The sequence below is a fragment of the Manis javanica genome, chromosome 12 (genome assembly GCF_040802235.1).
Source record: "Manis javanica isolate MJ-LG chromosome 12, MJ_LKY, whole genome shotgun sequence".
Taxonomy (NCBI): domain Eukaryota; kingdom Metazoa; phylum Chordata; class Mammalia; order Pholidota; family Manidae; genus Manis; species Manis javanica.
This window is the reverse complement of record NC_133167.1, coordinates 10,809,782-10,833,491: the sequence shown is the minus strand read 5'-3', so window position 1 is coordinate 10,833,491 and position 23,710 is coordinate 10,809,782. Positions and strand designations below refer to the sequence as shown.

General features: G+C 40.6%; 1 protein-coding gene across 1 annotated transcript in view; it reads right to left on the bottom strand.

The window, feature by feature from the left end:
* Window positions 1-2,252: 2,252 nt before the first annotated feature.
* Window positions 2,253-23,710, bottom strand: part of IRS1 (insulin receptor substrate 1) — a 66,057-nt gene continuing 44,599 nt past the window's right edge. The window contains exon 2 of the mRNA XM_036997723.2: window positions 2,253-3,272. The gene's annotated coding sequence lies outside the window, so the exon portion shown is untranslated. The remainder of the gene's footprint in view (window positions 3,273-23,710) is intronic.

The following is a 23,710-nucleotide window of genomic DNA, read 5'->3' as shown; positions in this document are numbered from 1 at the left end:
TGATCAAGGTCTTAATTCTCAGTGTCTCTGGTTTCAGCGCTTCCTTATGTGATGAACTGTCCACAGAATTCTGCCAAAGCAGCCGGAGCACTTCACATCTATCCTGTTTTCCGTGGCTCTGTTGTGGGTGGACCATGACCTCCCCTCCCCCATTTTTAAACCACCTGCTATAAATAAAATTAACATTTTCAACTACACAGCATATTGCATTCAGGATGCAAGACTGAACAAAACAGAGCTTCAGTATTATAAAATATTGTTTCTTACAGTATAGTAAAGATGTTTCTTAGCACTTTAAATGTCTCAAAGTTAGAAGACAGCTAGGAGACAATAGTCAGGGAAAGTTAAAAATCTCTACTACTGACTAGATCATTTTTAGTAAATCCATTTTTGCTGTCAACCTAGGTTAGTCAAGAGAGTCCCTGACCTTTGGAAGTTACCAGAAATATCCACACATGTAACATCAGTACTGAACTGTCATTATTGACTCAAGTGGTTGATCATTAATGGATACTCTTCATTTTTAGCTGGTCCTGGGACCTTTTTTTTTTTCCCCCAGAAGAAACCATCGAAGTCATGAAACATATCTGTTCAAAGGAGAATTTTAAAACTCTTCCTAAATCTCAAGAAAGAACACTGTGAAAGGTTGGTCTTAGGAAGAAAAAGCCACAAGTTTATAGGTTAAGCAGAGTCTACTAGAAGCTCCATTAACATAAGCCCTTGGCTGCCCCATAAATACTTTGAAATAGCAACTCTCTTCAATAGGAATTGAACACAAGGACTTAGCAGCTGATGTTTCTCCAGGTCAACCCCTCATGTAGCCAGAGCATGAGTTTTGGCCTTAAATACCAGAAACTTCCAGTTTTAAGTCAGTTATATTTGATACCACCACCAAACCCAGCTCAGGGACCACGAGAAGCAGCTTAAATAATTTCTACCTTTATGCTATTTGACTCAACAGAACATCAGAGAAAGAGAAACCAAGAGATGGCTTTTCCAGTCTGTTGTTCATTTCTGTCCTCACCCAAAATTTCACATGCAGAGGTATTTTGGTAATACATATTCAAAGTTTAGGTTCCTTGAGAAATAATAACCAGCTTCACAGGAAAAAATAGATGGGGCTGACTTTATTCACTTATTTCTCTTTAACAACTTATGTCCTCAACAGAAGAGAGCAGGACAGCTTGCTTTCTTCCTATACTAGCAAGGAGATGAGTCAGAATACTTGAAGAATGAAAGTTTGAACAAGAAAGCTTTCTTTATGAAAGAAAAAAAAAAGTTTTTTGTTCCATATCAGATTTTTTCAACTGGTTGTGTTCTCTTCTAATAGGAAATGATGTAATACAACATGTTCCTTGAAAACAATGGATTCTTATGACTACAGACCTATTTATCTTAGAAACTGATGAGCATGCAAATGATTAGAATCTGCCACAATTAACATTGCACAACAGTTTGGGAGGTGCATGCCATCCGGCTGAATTAACAGCACAACAGGCCTCAGCACCGTGTGGGGTTCCGTTTATCTCCGCTTCCTTTTGAGCAGAGCACGGGTCGCTGACCAGCTGATGGAGGGCAGCCAACACTGCAGTGCCCCCCAGCCCTGGCCCCTTCCTATAGCTCCTCCCCTACTCAGGGATCTCAACCCTTCACAGATACAAAACATTGCTCTTCTCAGCAGTGGGGCTGGGAATTCCTGATAAAGTTTACACGAACTCCAAGGGGGCCTCATACTAGCATTAATTCACTTAACCTTTAGGAAGTTTCCTGGTAAAAATATTAAAAACTCTGTAGGAACTGTCTTCAAGTATGTTCATTGCCATTACTTTTTCACTAGGAAAAACTTCAAGGTGTACTTCACAAACAAGAAAAAGATGAACATTTTCACTGTTGGCTAGATATTTCTATAGCAGGTCATTAGGCCTTGATGCGCTCTCTGCACACTGGGTTTTATTAACTAACCAGTACCCACCAGGGCAAATAGGCCCGATTACATTGAGTTAAATGATGTAACACTGTAAGTTGTCAGAAAACATGAGCTAAAGGTCTTAAGGAAAAGTGATAATGTGACCCTGGTCATGATATAAAAAAAAAACAACACTTTCTGGAATCTTCATTTCTGGTTATAAATTAAAGCTTGTCTTCCCATTTTTCTTAAGACAATGCAGAAAATGAAATATCCCAACATGTGCATGGAAAGAAATGGTGGAAGTGGGGCAGGAAGCTTACAGAAGTGAGGGGAAGGGGGAGAATAAAAGATCAACAGTCTCTACTTTATTATGAATAGAAAGAAATTTCCAGAATTTACAAACACCCACATTGTTCATTCCAAAGAGAGCTTCTGATTTGAAGGGATCTCCCATGTCTCCTCCTCTTTACAGTATATACAATGGAAGACTTTGATTTCCTTTCCTTGTAATTTTGCTTCCAATCGATTGCTAATTTTAAGTTGACACTTGAAAATACCCAGTAAAATATAACCTTTTTCATTTAATTAACACGGCCTACTGCCTTACAGAAAAAATACAAAATTAAGATCAATTCATGTAAGGATCTCAGCTCAACATCAGGGCTATATTACAAGAGATCGTATCAGCAAATATAACTATACAATTGAGAACCATCTGTGGCGCTATGATTCTTATTATATTATTTTTCTGAATTACAATCTTAAAACAAGGATCATACCCTATTCTACTTTTGTTAGCCTTGTTTTAAGCATCTGCTCCACTCTTTACAACGGAACATTGTATACCTCAGTTCCACATCCAAAAAAATGATGTGCTATAAGAAAAGTTACATTTTAATTAAAAAATTACACATATAAATCAAAACCTATGTTAAATATTTAATACTCTCTCCACCCGATGCAGTTGTATGAAATAATTTACAATGATGCTTTTTTGTCCTACACAGTTCCAGCAGCAGATGAAATGTATCTTGTAAATGCAATGAGAGTAAACCCATTCTCGCGTGGTATGGCAGCGGGCACATCAGCTCACGTGGCCAGCTAAGTCCTTCAGGTTGAAGATGAAGTTTATGGAGACTCATTGTTCTGGTGTCACAGTGCTTTTTCGCTTGGCACAATTTAGTACGTGCAGTTCAGTCCATGAACTCCTGAGGATTGTATAAAGTAAACAAACTGAAATGGATGCATCGTACCATCTACTGAGAAGAAAGACGTGAGGTCCTGGTTGTGAATCATGAAACATTTAGAGTCTGGGTACCCATGAGTTAAAAGAGGATTTGCTGAGGTCATTTAGGTCTTCATTCTGAAAAGGAAAATGAAAGAATTTGTCACCATTGGCGTCTCAAAAATGTACATTTTATAAGTTTTTTAGGGCTTTTCTTTAAAAAGGAGGCCGTATCAGATAAGCTGAGGTACAGGCATAAACAGTACTGTGTACTTAAATAAAATCAACAAACTGTTGAACTTGTTTGTTTCAAAATGCAAGCGTCTAAACTAATCACAAACTCAAAATAGTCAATATTAAATCAGTAAACAAATGATGTGATTTGGAAGTTCCAGAGGTTTAGCAATGCAAAAACACAAAATGCTTTGGGGAGTTCTTATGATCAAAACAAAATGTAAATGACAGTTTTGTAAAACTCCTACACAATATGGTAAGCAGGTTATAGTAAGGCAATGTCTTAATCTTTTGTTTACAAGAAAACTGAAGATTTTAGAATTCAAAGTTTCAGGGTTTAACATTATAAAAGCCAAAATCAGTTTTGAATGTGGCATTATTTGACGTGAGAATTTTAGATGCAGAGGAGACCCAAGTGAAATGGACCTAAGGAATCATTAAATTAAAAAAAAGAGAGGGATTCCAATTTAGATATAATAGACATACATTACTCTGGCAGAGGAACAACATTTCTTCTATGTAAGTTAGGAAGGCAGACCTCAAGAGGAACTGTCCACTCCGCTCCAGAGAGGACACACCTTTATCAACCTCATAAACCCTATTATGCTCTCAAGTATTAACAGCAGATGGTCTTCTGAGCTCCATATTTTTTCATGCATTCAAAGTCATAAATATCAAGAGTTAGAGAATGTCCTAGACAGTATGCGGCACAGAGTAGATAATCAATACCTGTTGAATGAGCAAATGGTTGCATTAAGTACTATGGAGGACACAAGGCTGAATTCCGCTACAGGCCCTGCTTTCTAGAAGTTCTAAAAAGGAAGGTCAACACTGCTCATACAGAGAACGCAAAGTAGAAAGGAGGTGACTTCCATGACAGAAGCACAGGAAAGAAAGGTCAGGATGCATGGAGGAGAAAAAGAATACATCTAACTAGGAATATAAAGGAAGTCCCTCTTGGCTTGGTTTGGAAGAAAAGAATGGTTTGGGGATATGGGGACAAGGATTGTATGTATGTAGCTTCAGTGTTGCAGCTTAGCTTAGCACAAAGGCTGACACAAAGCAGATGCTCACTAAATACAAGCCGAATGAATGAAAGGGACAAAGCACACTCCCACTGAGGACATGTGATAAACAAGGCCCAGGGGAGTGAGAGCAGAGCTACAGGCAGGCCAAGTGAGGAATGTGGTTTCGGTGGAGCACAAGGTATCCAGAAAGGGGTAGGAGTTAATTCTACAAATGTGGGGTGAGGCAGATGGGGAAGAATCTGGTATGACAGGCTGAGGCATCTTTATCTATGCATGGGGACAACAAGGACATGCTGTGTGATCTGTCAAGATGCAGCATAATAATCCACATCAACAACAAGGGTAGTGACAGATTCTAAAATTCACACAATGTAAATGTTGACCGATACGATTTTCTCTCTCTCTTCTCTTGAAGGAGAATATGGCTGGGCTCAGTCAGCATTCTCTATTTACATAACGGCTCTCAGGTAAGTTGAAATTTCCCAAATGAAGACCCTAGTTTCATGAGGTTTCTGTTTATTTTAAAATATTAACTCCACCCCTACATGAGAGGTTCTACTTTTCTTTTACAAATAAAGACTTGACAGGGAGACACCAAGGCAGGAACAAAAAAGCACCCCAGGATGATCCCTTCAATTGCAAAGAAACAGGATTTACTTTGTGCGGTTTCTCGGGTGGAAAGGAAAACCCAATCCTTTCAAACACCCGGGAGAACCATCTCTGGATCTCTTATTTAAAATTTCTCCTGGACTCACATTGCAATCTATCCGGATGTTCCTACCAGAATTTCTAAACACAGCTTAACAAAGCTTCACAGCTTTGGGCCCAAAATTAGGTAGGAAGGCCGTACTTTATTAAAGGGCTCAAGCCGAACTGCTGGTTTATGTAAACTGGGGGAAACGTGAAGGGCACATGCCATGCTTTTCATTTTTCACCTGGCTGTCATCCAGAATGGCTGAATGAGCAGCTCAGCACAGGAACAAACTGCATCCAGTTTTGCCATCACATGTGTTGGCCTGCATGGACGCAGACGGGCAGAGACTGGGGAGGAGGAGGCAGAAGTATGACTTCACTGGAGGCTGAAATCGATTTCTTTGGCCCCCACCTCCCCCCGAAACCATCCCTGTGATTTTCCATGAGTATGTATGTTTAAAGAGCAGGAAATACAAGGATGTATCAATTGCATCACATGCCTTCCCTCTAAAATCTTAGCACATTACTTCTTGAAGCCCTTCATCATAAACCCTGATCAACACGTCTCAGCCACTAACGCTACCTATACTACCATCAAATTAGGAGTGCATGACAGAGTAAGAGCGGAGTGGATTCGTTGGAGGTAATGCTGCCATGGAGGGGCTGGGAACAGCAGGCTGATGAAAAGGCAACAGAGGCCTGGAAACATTTAAAGGGGAAGTCTGAAGTCCACATGGGTTTATCTTTGTGCAAGGGTATGCGTGTCTGCGTGTCCATAAACACTGGCTACTGGGGAAATGACAAGGGTTTTTAACAGACATGCCTCAGTGAGAACTGTCCTTCCTGCACCGCCTCGGGGTCTGCATACTTATTCCCTTCCTGCAGCCATTGTTCGGAGCATTTTTGGAATACCTTATCAAGTTCCCATTTCTTTTCTGCCACTGCCTTCTCAGCCTTGGGCATGTTCTTTCCAGTCATCTCTATAGCAGCCAGTCTCAGCCCTTTTTGATCTTAGGAAACAGCCAGAAAGCTCTGAGAGCCAAATATGATAAATAAAGGGGCTGATGAAGCTGGGTAACGGTTCCCAGTGAGGTGATTATCTAAAGCCAAAGAACTCCAAAACTCAAGTTCCCCTAACAGAGCTGTTCACAACTGTTCTGATGAGTTGTGTAGAAATGAACTCTCAGAATGTTATAGACAGATCTTAGCACATGCCATACCGGACTTAAGTTCATCTGGTTATATCTCTGCCGCTACATGTTTGCAATCAAGGGCTGAGTTTGAATAAAGAAATTCACTTGAAGAAAGGCAAAGGTGTATATCATACATTTTCTAGCTCAGGTTATGTTTTTTAAAAAAGGAATATACATACTAGGCTCCTGCAGTGATTCAATATAAAAAACATCCATTGAGGGCCATTGAAAATGCTGATAAAAGACTATAATAAGCACAGAAAAGGAAGACCTGGGTGAACGTGTGTTTAATGCATTTTATAGACACAACCCCAAATGACTCACATCGACCCTATGAGGCAAACACTGTGACACAAAAAAATCATTTGTAACATGCATAAACTGGAAAAAAAAAAAGGCAAAACATTTCCTCAGAAAAGAGGTGTGCAAATATCAAATGCTCCTGTGGTGCATTCTCTCTGGTCACGTCTCTGGGGACTATCTTCTGAACTCAGAATACAATGCACCTGTCACAAGATTTAGTAGCAGGAAATTGCATTTTGACAAAATTTCATCACCACATCAGCATTTATTGTACCCTTCTGTGTGTCTTCTCACAAGATAAAACACACCTAATCCCGTTGCCAGTAATGAAAAATGCAATTTTTAAAACATTATCAAATAAGTCAACACATGAGCAAACTATTTGAGACATAGAGATTACTGCATTATTGCTTCCTGTAGGAATTTACATCTTTAAGACTGGACCTACTTAAACTATGCCTCCTAGAGCTAAAAAACAAATAAAGCTTCTGCTCCTTTCATACTTACAGCCTACTGACTAGTCTTCACTGTAAAGCAGCTGAAAATATCATAAGGTTATGACATAAGCCCAGTAGAGGGAACCACACCTTTTTAGCAATATACTTTTAGTCAAACCCATTCACTGAAATTTTTTATCTTGTCTTTAAATACCTTGAAATTTCCTGCCAGTTTTATTGAGTCAAATGCAACATAGTTATAAATATCTTAGGTTAGAGCATTATAGGTAGTTTCTACTTTTATTACAAAAACAGGAATAAACTATTATAAGTCACTTAGCTATTGTTATATACGAAAATGTAGCCAGAAAGTAATTTCCTCCTGCAACTGCACCTGAAAATAAATGACAACAGTTAATGACTTTGCTTCAGTGGAGATCATTGTTTGAAATCTTATGCTGTAGAGTCAACTAGAGAAATTCGTATACATAAATTCCACCACTTAAAGAAATGTGTCAAAACAGCATATTTCTCTTTCACTTAACATAAATAGCTGTGATTTAAAAAAAAATTCTTGAGTGTACTATAGAAAATTTGTAAAGTACAGGACAATGTAAAGATGAAATAAACCCATCACCAGGGAAAACCACTGTTCAGCTGTGGTTCTAAATTTACTGTTTACTTAAAGGGTTTGAACTTAAAAAAATTATTCATTTAATGTCAAAAATGTTGAAATAGGAGAGGAAAATAATGTTTTGACCATATGTAGATCTTTCCCATTCTTAAAAATCTGTGCTGAGAAAATACTTGGAATGCTAGCCAATTTTTTAAACCTTCTTGGTATTCTATCGCTTTGCTATCCTCCAAATTCATAGTGTGTGAGGGGGAAGTATAACCTGTTTGAAACCAGAAAAAACCTCTGGCTTTCTGGTTTTGGTTTCCTAGAGCCAGTCCTTAAAAATGGCATGGGCAAAGTACACAGAGGAGCCAGAAGGGGACTGTCCCCAGAGGAGAAGAAGATTCCCTTTGACTGGGAGTAGGAGACGAACACTACAAGAGAGGGGGGAGCAGAATGGAGGTGGGGAACTCTGTGCCTCGTTGGGTGCTGAATATGGCACCTGTGACCTCTCCCGCTGGTTCTTCTAAGTCTGTTGATGTTGTATTTCAAACCATTACATTCAACTACACATGAGCACTATGACCATGCTTCATTTCTTCAGCCACTTCATTGATGCTGATGCCATAATTCATGGCTCCATTAATTTAGAGCAGATCAAGCCTTCTAGAAGGCTTCGATATTAATAAAACACCTTATAAAACACTGCAAGGGTACTCCATTTTTAAGCATAGCTGAATGCGGCAAACAGGCCAGTAACTTTTTCTAAATCATCAGTACTGAATGCACTCATAGTTCTGGGGGTTTATAGGTGCTCCTTATTTTATCATCCACAGGATGCACTCTCAGATGGATAAATAAGACCACACGTGCATTTGATGGACTATGAAACCCTTACTAAAGCGATTTTCTGGCTTAGAGCTTGGGTTCAACCACATGGGTTAGACGGCAGCATTTAGGGAGGAAACAGCATTATCATCCCAACTCTGTTAGCTGTGGTAATCACCTAAATAAAAAGAAAAGAAAATCTAAACGTCAAGTTTGGGACACAAGGAGCTTCAAGTTTGAGACACAGGGAGAACCTCTGTTCTTTACAAGGTACAGCTGAGAAGTGTGGGGCAAGCTGAGACTCTGGGAAAGGACAGACCTAAGTAGTTAAGAAGCATTCTTAGTTGTAAAGCCATCAGACCATAATATCCAAAAAAAAAAAAAAAAGGATCGAACTGAAATTAGAGGTAAGAACAAGTATTTGCTATTTTATGTTGAAAGGAGAAAGCCATTTTAGTTAAAGAAAAGAAACCAACATCTTTTAAAATACTAAAAGTCCCCAACTGAGCTGGAGAGACATGGTTTCCTGGTCTTATATGGCAAAGGGGAACCAACCAGCCAGGCCAGTGCTTTAATGGAGCTACTTGAACAGCACTCGCCTGGTGTAAGTCACATGGAGAGGGCTGGTGGAAATAACTAGGTGGCCGACCAGCCCTCCGAGTGTGCAGGGTGGCGGAGAAGGAACCTCCAGGGAGACCTGGCAGCGTGTGAGAGGCCACAGAATTCCAGGTCCTCTTGTGCCCCCGTGAAAGCCCTTCTGGCAGGGCTAGTAACTTCAGGAGAACACGAGTGAGGAAAAGGAAAGAAGACAGGGAGTGGAGTGGCCCGGAAGAGGGCCAGCAAGCCGGTGTGCTCCCACTGTGATCCACGGGGTGAGCCATCGGCGCTGTGCATTTCTCCATCCCCAGCAACAAAGGAGGAGAGAAGGGTCTGGAAGCTCATCAAGAGGGTTAGGGATTTACAGAGAAGGTAGATTCAAACAACATATGGTTCTCAACAAGTAAAAGCATTCTGTCAACGCTATATTAAAGAAATCTGAATAAACATTCAGAAATCTCTTAAGCCAAAGAATATGTACTTGGGTTTTTCCCATTCTTTTGATTAACAGGGAGCATGCCTGTTAATAGATAATAAAATAGATAATAGGAGATGTTAATAAACAGATATTAATACAGAGATAATAAAAAGGCAAATCTTAGGGTCACCACCATAAAAGTCCCCTCAAAGTATAAATCCAGATCTCTCTTTTACCAAAATTATATGTCCCCATTTGCACGACACTCACGGTGGAAGAACTCAGAAAAACAATACCTCTACATTTCAAGTCAGACCGCATGAGCTGTGGGACAGAGAGCTTTCATTTGAACAGAGCTCAACCCAAATAAACCTGTTACTTGAAGACATGAAAGTAATAATAGCATCTTCCCTACCTGAGAAAGTCATCAAAGTCAGTCTTCTTTTTTCTTGGGAGCTTTTTCTGCAGTCTGTTCTCCCTCTTTGGAATTAAATTCCAGTTCTGAGGTTTATATTATAATTTCACATCAGTTTTTTTCTTTTTTTTTTTTAATGTTGAGAAATACAGGATATAGGTTTTATTGGTCTGGCTTTGATACAAACCAGTAGACTTAAATTAAAATCACAACTGAGTTTACAATGTGGTGTAGGGACAGTAAAAAATTGTTTGCAATAAGCTTTCTGTAATTAGGCAAAAGAGAATCGGGCAGGCTTAGCCCGCTGCCTTCAGTACTTCTGTAAGACACTAAATGGATTGCACATTTTTTGTCCTCTCCCTGGAGTCATATCAGAAATTGTTTCAAGAAAGCAAGTGCCTGATTTTACGTCTGAGTAACTGTGTGACTACTCAATTGTTTCTTATCAACCCCATCAGCTTTGTCATAACGCGCAGGCGCAAAGCAGGCGTGCTTAGCACAGACGCCCTGAGTCTGCAGAGGGCTGAGGTAAGGCTCATTAACAACACTGACATCACTTTTGGCAGCTGGAGAAAAGGGAAAACCTGTGTTTAATCTATTTCCTACTCACCACAAGTTTTAGCCGGAGTCCCCGATAAATTGGGTTGTGGTTGACTTTACGGAAGAACTTGGTAATGCAAGAAAAATGCACTGAACTGAATGAGCATCTTTAAAAAAAAAAGTGACAGGGTACCTCAGTTGTGCCGCCCTGATCTTTCTGGAGGTTGAGTCCTTAGTGGAGCAGAGGACAAGGTCATTCCTAGCTGTTCACAGGAAGGTCAAGCCCTCAGTAGAAGACTTTGCCTACTCCACACATCTAATTAACATAGCTTGGAGACCATCATCATTAATCACAAACAAAAAGGTTTTAGCCTTTGTCTTCTCCTTGCTTTGAGAATACCACCAAGGGGGTAAAGGTTGGGAAAAATGTAATCTTGGGTTCTTTGAAGTTAAGTGAGCTGTTCCTTTTATTTATTTTTTAAGTGGTCTAAATAATGAAAGAACACTCCATAATATACAAGTATGAGACAACCCATTTCAATATAGTCACCCACAATTCTCACACCTTTAACCTTACCAATTCTTATTACAGAAATGAAAGTCAAAGATTTCTGTGCTATGAGAGAAAGTCTTAAACCAAAGTCAATATTTAGGATGAGGACCTGTCCCATCCATCTCAGACTACAGAAGGCCATGGGCAGGGCCCCTATGTAATTGGCTTATGTTAAAGAGAAACTATAATGACCCAAGCATATATGGTCAATTAATATATGATAAAGGAGCCATGGATATACAATGGGGAAATGACAGCCTCTTCAACAGCTAGTGTTGGCAAAACTGGACAGCTACACACAAGAGAATGAAACTGGATTGTTGTCTAACCCCACACACAAAATGGATCAAAGACCTGAATGTCAGTCATGAAACCATAAAATTCTTAGAAGAAAACATAGGCAAAAATCTCTTGAATATAAACATAAGCAACTTTTTCCTGAACACATCTCCTCAGGCAAGGGAAACAAAATCAAAAATAAATAAATGGGATTACATCATGCTAAAAAGCTTCTGTACAGCAAAGGACACCATCAGCAGAACAAAAAGGCATCCTACAGTATGGGAGAATATATTTGTAAATGACATACCCAACAAGGGGTTAACATCCAAAATATATAAAGAACTCAGACATCTCAACACCCAAAAGGCAAATAACGCTATTAAAAAATGGGTGGAGGATTTGAACAGACACTTCTCCAAAGATTTTCAGATGGCAAACAGGCACATGAAAAGATGCTCCTCATCACTAATTATCAGGGAAATGCAAATTAAAACCACAATGAGATATCACCTCACACCAGTTAGAATGGCCAACATCCAAAAGACTAGGAACAACAAATGTTGGCAAGGATGTGGAGAAAGGGGAACCCTCCTCCACTGCTGGTGGGAATGTAAGCTAGTTCAACCATTGTGGAAAGCAGCACGGAGGTTCCTCAAAAACCTCAAAATAGAAATACCATTTTGACCCAGGAATTCCACTCCTAGGAATTTACCCTAAAAATGTAGGATCCCAGTTTCAAAGACATATTCACCCACATGTTTATTGCAACACTATTTACAGTAGCCAAGATATGGAAGCAACCTAAGCATCCATCAGTAGATGAATGGATAAAGAAATTGTGGTACATATACACAATGGAATATTATTCAGCCATAAGAAGAAAACAAATCCTACCATTTGCAACTAGAGGGTATTATGCTCAGTGAAATAAGCCAGGCGGAGAAAGACAAGTACCAAATGATTTCACTCATCTGTGGAGCATAAGAACAAAGCAAAAACTGAAGGAACAAAACAGCAACAGGCTCACGGAACCCAAGAATGGGCTAACAGTTACCAAAGGGAAAGGGACTGGGGAGGGTGGGTTGGAAGGGTGGGAGAAGGGGAATAAGGGGCATTACAATTAGCACACATATTGTAGGGGGGCACAGGGAAGGCAGTATAGCACAGAGAAGACAGGTAGGGACTCTATAGCATCTTACTATGCTGACGGACAGTAACTGTAATGGGATATGTGGTGGGGACTTGATAATGGGGGGAATCTAGTAACCACAATGTTGCTCATGTGATTGTATATTAATGATGCCAAAAAAAAAAAAGAAAGAGAGAAACTGTAATGTTGCTCAAAAGGAAGTAATGCAATAAATGTGTTACCCTTGAGTTACCATTACCTGAGTGGTAAGCTGTATGCAGTTCTGAATTCTAAAGTGTGAGTTAGGAAATTCAATCCAAAACAGGTTATTTTGAGAAGATGGAATGATTACACGGCTGTGTAAAGACTGATCAATTTTAACTGAAAACCCATTTTCAAGTTAAAACTTAAAAGACGACTAAGACAACTTTCATATTCTTTCCTCTCTGAGTGTTCCTCTCTCTAATTCTGAGCAAGTTATTAGCCGTCCTAAATCTCAGTGTTTTCATCTGTAACATGGGAAAAACTGTACCCATATCATGAGTTTATCCTTGAGGTTAAGTGAGAGAATGCATGAAAAATTCTCATCATAGTGCCCAACACATAATTAGCCATCAAACGTTAGCTCTTATTGTAACAGTGGATCTCATGTCTTCTCCTGAGACCTGAAAACACATGAGCAGAAAACACCCTGGGGGAACCGGTAAACAAGATGGATCCACAGACCAGGTGCCAACAGAGGGCAGATGCTGAGGCCAACATTAGGAAGTGTCTTGGGAAGAGAGACAAAGTTATTTCAGATTGGAGGTTGTATGGGGGAAATGCCAGAATACAAAGAAAGGTAAAATTAGTAGTAATAAAGCTAAAAATACTACCCTGTGATACAATTTTAGACACAGACCTGGCCTACCTACACACAGAGCAGAAGTCACACACGAGGACACAGAGCATTAGCATGTCTTTGAGTGGATGTTACACTAATGCGATCTGCAGAGACACCATTGAAAGGCCTCTTCTATTACTTTCCCAGAAGAAGCCAGAAGCTTGAAGACCCCCCACCCCTCTGTGAGCTAACAGAAGACTTAATAAGGCTACATGAAGGAATTTACAAAGAATGTTCAAGAACAGGTTTAAATAGATATTCAAGGACATTCTTAGGCATTATTTCCAGGTTCTAAGGCACGTTTGTAGTTGTTGAGGGGCAGAACTGGGTGGGTTTTGTTTCGGAATTCTTTTCCTCAGCCTCTCCTCTGAAGGAACTGAGCAGGACTGAGACACGGCCCGTCCACGCTGCCTGAGCAACGGGGAAAAACTGAAATTGCTGCCAGATGCACACATCTAATCGTTGGCAGCTGGAAGACGAGGCAAAAAAATTGGAAACATCATCTGAAATAATTGATAGTGTATACGCTGCTTGCATCTCTAAGGTCTTTGAAGCAGACAATGGTGCCAATTTCTAACTAACTGCAAATGCTTGTCCATTGTCTAGGATGAGGCGGCAAAATTCTTCCGGTTGACAAAAGTGGGGCTGACCTTTCACTTGCTGACCCCAAAGCTCCTGGCCCTTTGCTTCCATCTCTCAAGCCTCACTTCCACTTAGGTCTTGTTCCTCCCTTTTTTCTCCATTATCTGACATCTCAACCTTTTTCTTTTAAATTTGGAAGATGGCATTTGCTGAGAAGTTCCTGGACAGCTGAATTAAAGCACAGCTGTTTGTCCCTGTGGTGAAGGTTGGCTGCCTGGCTGAACTAGAAGCATGCTGGGGACAGTTGTACCAAGTTCTTAATGAAGAGGTGGTGACAACTCTTAACTAAGGGATCCTTATTAAGAATATTTATCAATGACCTTCAGGGCATCACAGGCCCAAGGGAGATAAACAGGGTCCATGAAGATGATCCTTGGGCCACTGGAGTGCCAGGCAGGAGCATCTGGACATCAGCTGAAACATGCAGGGAGCTAAATCCACTTCCTTTCCAGAGGCCTTCTAGCCTCCAAGCATTTCAGTAAACCTCTAGAGCAGTTCTTAATTTGGGTGGGCAGGAATAATTTACCACTCGAAGGGACATTTAGCAGTGCCTAGAAACATTCTGGTTGTCACTATGGGATTGGGGTGAGGTCGGAGAGATGCTATTGGCATCTAGTGGGTAGGGAGGCCAGGAATACTCCTGAACATAGCCCAGTGCACAGCACGGCCTCCTGCAGCAAAGAATTACCTGGCCCCAGTGCCAGCAGCTCTGAGTTTGAGAAACTGTGCTACAGAGTTATTGTGCTTAGCTAAGGAAATGGAGGAAGCTTGTCAACTCTTCCTGGGATGCACACCAGTTCTAGGGAAGATACGGTGCTGTTCCCAGGCCTGCCTTTCTCTCTGACCATCACTCCATGGCTTCAGAGTTCCAGGAGGTACCTCTCCGTGCTCAGCCTTTCCCAATTCATTGCTTTGCTTCCACTATTTAATAAAATGGAGATAATACCTAGTCCTCACAAATCATTTGCAAATCTCAGTGCGAAAATGAGGGAAGAACACAATGAGCAAGAAGATACTTTCCTATATTACTTGTGACTATTAGTCATGCTAATTAGCCTTCAAATATCTGGAAGTAAAACAACATTAAGAATTAGATCCCCTCTGGCCTGGAATTAGTTGACTTTTAAAAATAAACCTACTAACTTTGCTCTCTGAGAGGTTATTCCTAAGTCATAATACTGTTTCCCTGAGGTTTTTTCACTTTATGAAACAAATACCCACCTTGGAAGATGATTTATTACCAAAAGAAAAAAAATTTCAAAATATAAGACTGAAAAATTTCAGTTGCTGTTTCTAACTATAAGATGTCTTCCCAGGAAGATATTTTTAGGTCTGTTTTCTTTAACCTTAAACTTGAAAAAACACAGCAGGGTGGGGGCAGGACACATACACCATCCTTAGTGAGAGTACACAGGGTTCAAAATTCTAAAAATTAGACAATGAACAGAAAGAACAAGCTGATTTCCAGGTGGATAAATATCAAGTTTTTAAGACTGAACCCTAAGGTAATGGTAATATGAACAAATTCTCCTTAAATATAGCCACCAAAGCTACTGTGGTCCTAAAGTACACAAAGAAAACAATAGCTTCTATTCTTTCTAGGCTGTAGCCTGAGATGCTGACAAAATGCCTTCAAAATAAAACTGAACTACACAATTTCACCATTACTATGCAATAGTGACAACCTATAATTAACAGTTAATTAACAGCCCTGTGATGAGCTTTGCTTAATTCTGCTCAAAAATTGTCTTAAGTTTTTTCTGTAAAACCATGTCACAAATGGGCAATCGCCTACCTTTTCATTTGATTACTCCACTTTCCTTCCTTGACCTTGAAAGGAAGAGGGTGACTGTGTGAACAACCATGTCAAGCCTTCTTCTTCAGAGATGCCCCTCTTTCTTCCTGTCTTCCCCTCCTGAGCCCCCTCACTCCCAGCCAATGTACATGTATTCAGCAGTACCCAACAGAACCCCCGAACACAGCCACTGACTTGTTGTGTATCATCTCTTCTGGATCCTTACTAGAGATTCTAGTATAAATGAAGGTCTTCCCAGAGTCTTTCAAACAGAGGTAGGAGGATGGAGAGAAGCCAGATCCTTGCCAACTGCCCATTCTAACACACAGCTAGAGAAAGCCGACTGGAAGGGGACTTGAGAACCATTTGACAGAAGGACATGCCAAGCCATTCACTAAGAACTTAACAAAAATTCAACGTGTAAGTTTTTCCCACCTGGGAGGTCTATAAAAGTGGTAAGGAGGATGGTGCAACGACTAATCAAAATACGCATCTGGATGGCAATTTTTGTTTCAGATGCTCCATTCCCATTTGGACAAGTGATTCCCACTGTGTGACCAAATCACCATATTACCAGGGTTCATGGATGAATATGAATGGAGCGATCAAAGTAGTCTAAGTCCTGGTATCATGATGACTTCCTTGATCATGTAATATTGCTAAGAGTTAGAATTGGCATTAGAGTGGTCAGAGCTCATGAAACTGGTTGGTAGTGGGACTGAGGTAAGACTTGGGGTCTTCTTACCCCTGAAGTAGTTCTCAACCATGAGTCATTAAGACCATAATAACCCAATGATTCAAGAAAGCAAAAGATCCTAGCACAAAGAGGAAAAACAGGATGATAGTCAATGTAAGTGCAAAGCAAGATTCCTTGCAGCCAAGTCACTTGAACACAGAATGAGGATTTGTGTTAGGTGAAAGGGGTAAACAAACATAGGGCAGAAAAAGATCCAAAAGAGTCGGAAAACTACAAGGTTATTTTAAATGAAAAATACAAATCAATTTAGTTCAGACTATTTTAACATCATGGACATTACATTAATAGGCATTTGGGATAAATACTTGCTAAAAATATTTCCACTATCACAGTACTATGTCTAGCTCTGGCCTCCACTGCTAAGGCATGTAAGAGAAAAGTACAGAGAAAACGATAACCCAATTATGGAAGGATAAAATAAAGCAGTGCTTCTCAAAGTTCACTGTGCTTAGGATCTCCTTGGGATTTTGTTAAAATGAATTCTGATTCACTAGGTTTAGGGTAGAGTCCACGATCCTGTATTTCTAACCAGCTGCCAGGAGACACTCACGCTGCTGGTCTAAGGACCACACTTTGAGTAGCAAAGGCATAAAGAACCTAGAAGGGAAGGGGAAACATACTATTTAATTTATACAAAAGAATAGTATAAGGGCTTAATAAAGGACTTATAAGGAAGGCTACACTCTAAGCTACCTGCTCTCCATCTCCATAGGGTAAGTGGGCTTAAACTGCAGAAATAGTTTCAAACTGAAACATGAAGAAAAATATTTCCATGTAGTAAAGTTTCTAGAGATCCACTAGAGAAGAATGAGAAATGTCCACCCCAAGGGCTTTTCAACAACACAGAAGATCTGGACAATTGCAAAGAAGACACTCGGAAAGACAATAGTTAAGATTCCTTAAAAGACTCTATACTGATTTTTTTTAAAACTCCACATTGTGTTTTTACCCTGCTTAGTGTTCCGATTAAGGGAGATGGAAAGAGCTGGGAAAAGAGGGATGGAAATTGTGACCCAATACTTTCTATCTCTTTGAAAAATGCAGGCAGATAACTTTGATGTCTGGAGGTATTGGTCAGGAGGAACTAAGTGGGGCCATGTGTATTAGTTCACAGATGACAGAACCAAAATAAACAAGCATTCCCCACAACTCAGGGAAATACATACACAATGCCATTCTGCCATTTACCAAATAAACCACAGGACACAAATTGGGGATTAGTTTCCAACTCCACATCTTAATTATTTGAGGGAACCAGCAGGTAGTAAAAGCCACCAAAGTGCCAACTCAGGTCTCACCTGAAATAAATGAGTAGACTTGACATACAACTAAATGATTGTTAACAATCTGCAACACCTTTAACTTGGAAATTTCCAAGTACTGATATCAAAATATGCTCCCATTTTTTATTGGGCATTAGTTCATCTTCCACAATCTTAAGAATAAAGGTGATTCTATGTACAGATAGCTCATCTCCAGAACCAAAAATTGTGTGCAGAGGAAGATTGAGAAATGGCATATTTTGTACTATTAGGGGAAGCAGCAAAGCCACAATGACTCAAAGGTTATCAAAATTTGAAAAAGACTAAACTACATGCAAAAAGGGATGACCTGTGTGTGCCAATAACTTCCACTCAAGTCAACAGACAATAGCAAACTAACCGCAGTTTCTGGAGGCAGGCAAATAGCCTGAGTCAAGATCATGCCCTTCAGTCCAATTTACTAGGCAGTCAGTTACAAGATTCCATTTTCCCATCAATGAAGTTTTATAGCAGTGTGAAGGCCTTCACTATTTGATGGCAATTTCATTCACTGGGCCTGGCCCTGTGCTCTGACCAGGAGGTGTGGCTTTACTGGTCTGGAAGGGAAGCCCAGGCCAGGTAAGCACTGACTTCTAATGGCTTTAGGAAACGGTAGGAAAATGATGAGGTGGTCAGAGATATTTTTTAAGAGCTAATTCTAAAAGCAGTGCTGGGCAGTGCAATTCAACACACAGTACAATCACTTCACACATTGTTTTCCTAACCAGTTGGGACAGAGTGAGAATACATTTCAATAAGAGCAATGGGACACAGCAGGAATGGACACCACCTGCAAGGCGCTTACCGCTGGACAACGGCAAGACCCTCAGCTCCCCCAGTGCCACTTACTGGTACTCAGGTACTAGACCAACCTACCTGAGCTGCATGTCCTGGTAAAATGATGATAAACGGGCCTATCTCATTGGGTTGTGAGGATTAAATGAGATGGTGACTGGAAAACACTTGACACAGGCGCTGACAATTAAGCAGCTACTGAACAATTCATTCATTCCATAACCAGTTGCAAGAGGCCACCAGAAACCACAGTGGGAGGAGGATGGCAGAGAGAGGAGCTGAAAGGACTTGGGGAAGGTCCTTGCCCCTGAAACTCTCTGTGGTACTGCTGATGTGTATGCAGAGAGAAGCACCTCAAAGAGTGATGTCACTAAACTGCTGACAATGACCCTCTTTATATGGCACCCCAGGTCTAAAATGAGGAATACTGTCTGAGTTACAACTGTTTTATCAATGGGCATGAAGGTGCTTCCCATTTTGTCTTGAACTTATAATTTTAATAGTTGATGCATCACTTAAAATGGATTGCATCAGCGATTCTAAAGCACCCTAAAGTTTTGTAAGAGTAGATTTTTAGACTTCATTAGCTGAAAGGCAAATTTACATTAGGCATGGCAGAAGCATACCACACTCCACATAGGCCATGAAATTTACTTCTCTGATACTGAGAATAAACTTCCATTTGATTAACATCCTTTACCGAGTGGTTCTTGAGTTATCTCTAACTCTACTTGATTTATCTTAGTGTTTCATACATAACTGGCAACCAATAAATTACTGTTTACACTGTCATACAAAAGTATCTATAGGAAAATCATATATGGTCATACACATTTCCTAAAGTCCATAAGACTTGATTAAGATTAACTTCAGCCAAAGAAAAATGGGCTTTTAAGTTTTTGTGATGTTTCCCTTACATTTGGCAGTAAGTAGAAGGTGACCTTTTAAAAGTGTTACCCCATTTGATAAATGTAAAAAAACCTCAACCTGTTTTCAATGATACAAATTCAATATCATGACAAAGAAAATTAAGAAATTTAAATATTGACTATAATTGTTTTCAAATTACACTTGTATCCTCTTCCCTCCCTGGATATATGGGTAAACTACTTCTGAAGTTGGGGTGTGATATGCAGACACATTACACATACACATTTAGAGTTTCCATCAACAATACAGCCAACATTTGTTCCATGTCAGGCACTATGTGAAGGGTTTTAATAGGCATTATTCACTTAATCCTCACAACCATCCTGGGACTGTATTCCTGCTTTAAAGATGAAGAAACTGAGGTTCAGAAAGGATGAGTAAATTCCTCAGGATCTCAAGGCTAGTAAATGAAGCAACTGGGATTCAAAATCCATGCTCTTGAGCACAGATTTATAAACAACACTATAAAAAGCACGGGTGGAAGTGTTGTCAAACTGCTCATCTAAATAGAGCCTGCTGGAATATACAAAGTTATTTTTATAAAAGGAAGTGGGGGTAAGCTTCATGTTCACAAAGGGTAATGAGAAATTACATAGTAAAATGCCATTCTGATAAATCTAAACTAAATCAACTAAAACATTTCACATAACAGGTACCTGGCTATCAGAAATATCTTCACTTCTGGAAAACAAGTCTGCAGAAGAGATTACCATCATAAAAGCACACTTTTATCCTTTATTGAGTGCCCTCCTATAAAAACACTAAGTATGAAATCTCTCATTTCTTGAAGAGTCTAGACAGTGGTAGACGTTAGCAACTGGGTGTGACTAATGGATTGTGGCAAACACACACAAATAGAGCCCAAAGGTAAAGCACAGGGCCTGGCATTTACTGGCCCCATAACATAGAAACCTTTTCAGTCTAGGACTGTAGCTCCTCTGGCCTGCTGCACCCAGAGCGAGATCTAGGACTCTCGGGGATATTTTCATCAAACTTTTCCTTCAGTCCTTCCGTCCTTTATTGAAAAAGTCAAAATAAGGACCAGATAAAGTAGACTTACAGTCATAAGCCATACCCTAGAATAGGTAAAGAAAAGTCCCTTGACGATAGAAGCCACCAAAGAACAGAAGATTAAAAGGTAAATCTTAAACAGCTGCGTCTCCCCTCCCTATTGTTTATATTCAACATCCACTTTTTAAAAATGTTCCCTATGTAGATAAAACCATGCTTTACTTGGAGAAGGGGAAAACAATGACGTTACTCTTAAGATATTACACAGTTGACATGTAAACAGAGCTGAGTGTATGCACATTATTTTAGTTGGCAGCAACTGATCTGAATGGTTCAAATAGCTATGATTGTGTTAATCATCTCCATCTACAGAAAAGTGAAATATACATGTAACCTTTAAAATGATGCCTAGCTTAAGTGTATGTTCCTTACTGTATGGTATAGGATACAACTGCTTTAACAATTAAAATAATCCAAAGAGCTTTTTCAAATAGGCCTTGGGTGGCCTTAGGCTTGGGTCACACTGGATACAATTATTGGAGATGCTCCGTCCCTTCATCCCCTATTTCTCATCACTGCCACCCATAAATACCTGTCAGCATCACTATTGATACCCAGGCTTAGAAAACTGGGTGGCCCCATACCAACAACCTGTTTTACATTCCTGCCTTTGAGCATTAAAACACAAACACAACAGAAAGCTGGCTTTAAGAACACAGATCTCCCCCTTCCAACATTGTGTAAGTATGTAGGATAGGAGCAGGAAGGACTCAAATCTCTAAAATTCTAGTTTCTTATACTTTCAAGAGATCAGCAGTTGGTAGAATGTCCATTCACAGAGCTCAGGCATTTACTTTCAATCGTCCATAAAAGGATGCTTCCTTTAAGTAACCTTTAAGTTTTAACTTAACATGAGCCCACTGACATCAGTGGCAGCCAATGAATATCGATGGTAAAAGAGTCAGTAAGTTCAGGCAGAAACTAGACTTGACCGCCCAGAACCATCATTAAGCATGTATCCTATGCCCGCGTGTCGGAGGTGTGAGCCAAGATGAATCACCACCTTTGTCTTACTGAAAATGTTCCTATGTTAAAATCTGGCATTGCTGACCTTACTGAATCAGAATATGTGATCCACTGAAAGTAGTGCAACAGCCCCAGATATGCACCCCTCACCAGTGAGTCATTGTCGCCTAACAGTTACCAAGCACAACCCTGAAACTAGAACTCAGTGTCTGGTGGCTCTACGTGCTTACACAACATGCAAAGCTCTAATGAGGATGAATAAATGGAAATAATATCTTTTTCCCTTAGACTATAAGTAGACAAGATAGGTTTTGAAATCAGATAACTTACTGATCAATTACATCTTTACTGATGCATTTCAGTAACAATGTGAACTTGAGGCTCAATGGTTTAAAGCACAACTGGGATAGGATTACAAGGAAGCGCCATCCGTCGTCTTTAAAATGTGAGGAACGGCTCCTTTTAACAAGCTTCAAAGAAGGCAGCCTTAGACAGTCAGAGGCCCCTGTGCTTGTGTGATTGCTTTCAATAATGAAGGGCACATGGGAGAAGCACAAATATGTTTGTCTTATTTATAAAATACTGCAATTAATAGGTCACGACAATGGCTCCGAGGCATACAATATTTGGGGGCACCTACAACACACAGAGTGAAAAGCTTGCACTAATAGAGGGCGCTTGGTGCCACCAAGTTTGTGCACACTTACGGAGCCAGTCCTGGGCATGCCAGAGACCCGCAGATCCAAACACACTCAATAAGGAAGAAGGTTCTGTGGCCGACGACATTTAGGAAATACCTCCTTCCTGACATTACAACCTTTGTATTTTGTTTTACCATGTGTTTTCCTAAACTTATAATCAGAAAATATGGAGGCTTTATTGCATATTCACAAGTCTAACATCCTGTGAAACACATTTTGCAAAAGACTGCATTCAAGTTTCCCCCCAAAAAGCATTTTCCCCTGAACTCTGCTATTCAAAAGGCATTGTGATAAATTATTAGACAAAATATTTATAGGTGTCAACAAAAGAAATGTATCCTAGGATGAAAAGGTTGATAGAAACTGAACACAAAGAGTATAATAGAGAATGCCACATTTGCTATTTATTCCTAAGTTCCTAATATGATTTGCAGTCAATAAGAAAAATATTAGGACCTGCGGAGCCAAGATGGTAGCGTGAGTAGAGCAGTGGAAATCTCCTCCCAAAATCACATATATCTATGAAAATATAACAAAGACAACTCTTCCTAGAATAAAGATCAGAGGACACAGGACAACATCCAGACCACATCCACACCTGCGAGAACCCAGCACCTCGCAAAGGGGGTAAGATACAAGCCCCGGCCCAGCGGGACCTGAGCACCACTCCCCCCGGCCCCTGGCGGGAGGAGAGGAATCAGCAGGGAGCGGGAGGGAGCCCAGGACTGCTGAGCACCCAGCCCCAGCCATCCTCACCGGAGCACAGACACACAGTGCGTGGGGTGCTGGAAACTAGGGAAACAGGACAGTAAGACTGGTGAGCGGGTCCCTGAGGCCGGCACCTCAGGACAAAGAAAAGCAAGTGGCCATCTTTTTTGTTGTTGTTTTGTTGTGGCGAGTGCTTTTTGGAAGTCTTAAAGGGACAGGGGCCCCAATACTAGGGAAACAGGGCAGCAAGACCGGCGAGTGAGTATCGGAGGCCGACACCAGAGAACAAAAGAAAAGCGAGCGGCCATTTTTTTGTTGTTGTTGTTGTTGCTTTGTTTTGGTGAGCGCTTTTTGGAAGTCTTAAAGGGACAGGGACCCCAATACTAGGGAAACAGGGAAGCAAGACTGGTGAGTGGGTTCCTGAGAATAAAGTAAAATGAGCGGCCATTTTTTTTTTTTGTGCTCGTTTCATTTTGGTGGGTACTTTTTGGAAGTCTTAAAGGGGCAGGGCGGGACACTTAGTCCAGAGGTAGGGAATCCGGGGATCTCTGGGCACTCTAACCCCCTGGGCTGCAGGGAGCACGGAGGCCCCTCACGGAGATAAAGAGCCTCCCGGCCACTCCCCCTCCAACACAACTCCACCACTTTGGAGCAGCCACCACAGCCAGGCCACGACCACAGCAACAGTGGAGATAAACTCCATAGCAGCCGGGCAGGAAGCAGAAGCCATGTCTGCGCACAGCTGCCCAGCAAAAGCCACT